Genomic DNA, 4957 nt, shown 5'->3' on the forward strand with positions numbered 1-4957 from the left:
CATTCTATAGTTACACTTACTGCCTCAATTGTCAATTCCCAATCAGTGAGATTCATGTCAATTCGGATTAATATTTAGGTATAGATATTACTTCTTTTTATTTTCAAATAAATTGAAATGATTGAAGTTTTTCTATTTGGAATCATGTTAGGTCTAATTCCTATTACTTTGGCTGGATTATTCGTAACTGCATATTTACAATACAGGCGTGGTGATCAGTTGGACCTTTGATTAATTAATATATCTTTTTTTGATTGACCTCCTCTTTTCCTTTTATTTAATCCATAGGGGGTCAAATTCCTAATTGATGTCCAAGTTGTTACTGAATCTAGTTCAGATCTAAGAATAAAAAAACCACGCTCTGTAGGATTTGAACCTACGACATCGGGTTTTGGAGACCCACATTCTACCGAACTAAACTAAGAGCGCTTTTTTATCCGAACAGATAAGGCTGTAAAGAAAAGGATTTTTTTATAACCCCAATACTTTTTGTATGGATAGTATCATAAACACAAAAATGAAAGATTATATCCAATTCGAATCGATCTCAGTCGATCCCTCGTTACTGCTCAAAGGAGCAGTAATAGGTAGGAATGACAGGATTTGAACCCGTGACATTTTGTACCCAAAACAAACGCGCTACCAAGCTGCGCCACATCCCTTCCATTATTCTACAGTCTCATTGTATAAAATTACTGTTTTGTTTTCCACATCATTATTTCGTCGATTGATCTACACAATTTTCTGCCCATTTCGTCTTTTTGGTCTCATTTAAGATATGTTTAACATAATAATATTTATTATATATAATAAAAATAAATGAGTATTTTTCGGAAATGCTTGGTAAGAGGTTTTTTTGGTTTTAATTTAAGATTCTAAGAAAGGGTAAAATCTTATTTCCCAGATTATTGTATAACTCAATTTAACTTAAAGACTATGTGTACAATTATAACCGGTCCTTAACTACATATGCCTCTGATCATATATGCATTATCTGTATTACAATAAATAAACAATTTCATTTCCGGACATATACCTAGTTTAATTTTGTATTTGTATGACTTTGAGCCTATTGAACGGCTATTAAAATGAGGTTATTTTATGTGTGACTTTGGGACTGTTTGAGGAAAATATTGAAGCCATAAATGGCTGGAAAATAGGTAAACACAAGGGACATGCCGCCAAAGTTTCACTAGAGAACTAACCTAACCTTTGGAGTTCTAGTTCTGTATTTTACAAATGTGACTTGAATACACTAAAAAACTGGGTCGAGGTGTCTTCATGGAAGTTGTAACCTTTTGTTTAAGTTTCGAGACACTACCTAGTACATTTTGATTCGATAACCACAGCTCTAGTTATGGTAAAAAATCGTGTAACCCATTTTGTACCATTTTCATTTCCGCGCACGGGCACGTGCATTTCTCAACCGTTTTTGCCATTTTGGACCATTTAGGATTACTTTGTTATTTTGTTTCCATTCCAGCCGTTTCGGCCAATTTTGACTTTCTTTTGGCCTTAATGTCATTTTTTACCGTTTTCGACCGTATTCGCTCGTTTAAGTTATAAATTGTTATTGTATGGCCGTTTCACTTATGTGTGTATAGAATCTGTCAATACAGACTGTGAGACTTTTGACGGTGACGGTCAACCGCAGTGAATTGTATCATTTTTCGTGCCAAACTTTATCAAGTGAGTAATTGGATTGTTATTGTTGTGGAATTGTTAAAGTGCTTTGTATATGTTAAATGGGTACTTAGGCGAGGGTGTACTTTATCTCACTCGACCTAAGCCCATCCTTTGTTTTGATTTCCTATGTGAGAATACATGCTTTATGTTGAGTATCACCTTTTTGCTGTGTGCTGATGAGGGTGATTACATGACTTGAGTATCACCCTTTTGCTGTGTGCTGATGGGGGTGATTACATGACTTGAATTGAACCCCATTTGCTGTGTGCTGTTTGGGGTAAGTACTTTGTTGAGAGATACCATCTATTGAGAGATCGGATATCTCAGGTCTTGGTTCCAGCCCAGTTCCAAAGGGAGACGAATTATTCGAGCCAGCCGGGGCTTAGTCAAAGATAGTTCCATGCTAAACTTGGGATTTAGTTTTTTGTTAAAGTTTTGACGAAAGTTAAGTTATTTTGTTTCGTTTGAGCTGCTGTGTGATGTTGATTGGCTAGCGGGGGTTGATAAGGTGAACGGAGAAAGTTAAGTGGAGTCTACGGACCATGAGTATTTTAGTTGACGGAGTGTTAACAGGCGTTCAAGCTCGGGGAATTGAATTGGTTTTAGAGCCACCCGTATCCTACCATTGTGATGTTACTTTTCTGTTATTGATGTGAAATATCCTGATTTACTTGTTCAATTATGTGAGTTTACATTTTTACCTCTGGTTATTCACTAAGCATATAGCTTACCCCATTCTATTTGTTTTCCTTAGCAGGGGGTCGACGCGGGGATCACTTGGGAAGGTGTTTAGTGTTTTGATTATAGACGAGTTGAACTTGTACTTGTTATAACTTGACGAGTAAGATGTATATAGTTGTCATGGTGGTTGTAGTTACCAGCTTTTCTAGGATTTACTTTCTGGTGCTCGTGGTATGTATGCCTTGATATACTAGTTTATGCAACTTTTGAAGATGTAATCGTTTAAACCAAACTTTCTTTTGGCATGAATCTATTTTCTAGTTTTAGAGTATCGAGTCATGGCGCGAGCTAGGCAGGCGTCTCGCCGATATCCTCGGGTTCGCTCTTAGGAGAAGTGGAGGCGTCAAAGTAAGGTGGTAATCAACTGGACTTGTTACTATATTTCAAACGTTGACGGAGTGTCAATGAGTTTGGAAAATGCTATTGTGGAATTGGCTGCAAGTGAAACACTGTATGGGACTAAGTGCTACACTTGAAATTTGGCAGGAGCACCGTATCAATTGTATCAACGTTTGAATCCTGAGTGCTCTACCTAGAATCTGGCGGAAGCCGTCGTATCAGTACCGTATCCTTTTGTTACTGGTGTTAAATTGCTTATTTGAATATGTAAACTATTAATGACTCTGTCTGTAATTGTTTACAATCTTAGTTAAAAGATTTCGATATATGTGATTGATATCTAGTCAATTTGACTGCATGTTTTCTTGGAACCTCACGGGGCTTCTAACTCATCCCTTTATTTGTTTTTTCTTAACAGGGTGCGGGGATGAGAGAGACAAGAATAGTACTAGTTTGGAATAGGAAATCTTAAACTTGTATTTGGTTAGTCCTGTATTATGGCACTAGTTGTTCAAGTTCTTATCTTTTGACTTGTACTTTGATTTATATATTTTGTACGATTTGTAGCATGTAAATGTTATATTGAAAAATTTTAGTGTTATTCATTTGGTATCCAAAGAATAGTGAGTTCGAAAGTTGTAGTCCCCATTTTAAGTAATTGCCATCGTATTTATACTTAGTGAATTGATTGAACTACTTATATTTCGATCTGTTTAGTTGTGCACATAAGTATGGATATTTTGGAAAGTTGGATGGTTTGTAATATTTATTGGGGAGTTTCCTGCCTATTTTGGAGTTAGTTTTGGAGTTAATACTTAGTGAATTTTGGAGTTTCCTGTTTAGTGAATGAGTCTTGACGAGAGTTATGCAGGCTGTCCGCTAACCTTTGGGGTACGTCCTAGGGAGAGGTGGGGTCGTCACATCAATTTGGTCTTTTGGGCAGCTAGCTTAGTTTTTTATTGCTCAGTTCATTTTATCACGGGCATTCTCTAAGAATACTGCTCATTTGGTGGCAGTTCGGCAACGACTCGAATAATCGTTATGAAAGTACATGGTACGATTTAACAACAAGTCTCTCTAAGTACGAGATCAGGGACGATAAAGTGGTCATGGCAGCCTTTATTAATGGGTTGCGACTACAAAAGCTGTACACAGAATTTGTGGAGAAACCTCCCAAGTCTGTTCAGGAAATGTTAGATAGGGCACATAAGAAGGCCAATGCAGAGGAGGCCAATCGCCTAAAGAGCAAACAGGAGAAGCAGAGGGACGACAAAAGAAAGAGAAATGCTAATCTAGCCGATACACAGGGAAACCAATTTTAGAGAAGCATTTTTGATCAGTTGTCGAAGATACTGGCTATTATGGAGGCCAAGGGTCTATCCCGGACCCCGAAGAGGCTGTCCAAAAATAAAGGTAAAAGAAATCATTTGTATTGTGCCTATCACAGGGATGTGGGACATGACACGAAAGATTGTCAGGATCTCAAGAAGGATATGGAAGAGTTAATAAGGCAAGGACACTAGAGACAGTTCATACGAAGTGACCGAACTGCCCAAGGGAGAAAGGAGTATAAACAGGAGAATAAGAACTATCTGCAAGATTGGTTCCAAAGCCAAAATGACCAAACTCCCGAACCAGACAAAAGAAACCTCACAAGGATGATCAATATTATAGCGGGAGAACCCATCGGGGGGGAGGACAACCGCCCCTTCAAACGGAGATAACTCGAGTAAGGGGCTAAAAATCTACAAGGAGATTGTGTATGGCCCTGATGATGCAATGCTCCTCGCCTCAAATAATCATGAAACCATTGTCATAAAGGTAGTATCTTGCAATTACAAGGTAAAGACGGTATATATAGACAATGGCAGTGCTACCAATATGTTGTATTATAAAACGTTTAAGAACTTGTGTGACAGCCCCACCTTACCCTAGGGCGAACCAAAGGGTTCGGCGGACCACCTGCCCAGCTCTCGCCGGGACTCATTCGTAACTTCATCAAAACCGGAAGAAAACTTCACGAATCAAATCGAATTGGACGGGCCGCTGCCATGTCATCATCCAACCAGGTACTAGCAATCATTATGTGACATGAGAGAATGTACATTCCCAAATACAAATTTCACATCAACATGAGGAAACACTTTAATATATACATAGTAATAAGTTTACAAACCAAAAGGAACCATTG

At 38.0% G+C, this 4957-nt stretch overlaps 2 non-coding genes across 2 annotated transcripts; both read right to left on the minus strand.

Annotated features, from left to right (window-relative positions):
- Window positions 1-355: 355 nt before the first annotated feature.
- On the minus strand, window positions 356-429 carry TRNAW-CCA (transfer RNA tryptophan (anticodon CCA)). The gene has a single exon. It is a non-coding gene; the product is annotated as a tRNA-Trp (tRNA).
- A 159-nt stretch (window positions 430-588) lies between these two features.
- Window positions 589-662, minus strand: TRNAP-UGG (transfer RNA proline (anticodon UGG)). Its single transcript has one exon. It is a non-coding gene; the product is annotated as a tRNA-Pro (tRNA).
- Window positions 663-4957: the final 4295 nt, after the last annotated feature.

This window comes from Coffea arabica, chromosome 2c (genome assembly GCF_036785885.1).
Source record: "Coffea arabica cultivar ET-39 chromosome 2c, Coffea Arabica ET-39 HiFi, whole genome shotgun sequence".
NCBI classification, from domain to species: Eukaryota; Viridiplantae; Streptophyta; class Magnoliopsida; order Gentianales; family Rubiaceae; genus Coffea; species Coffea arabica.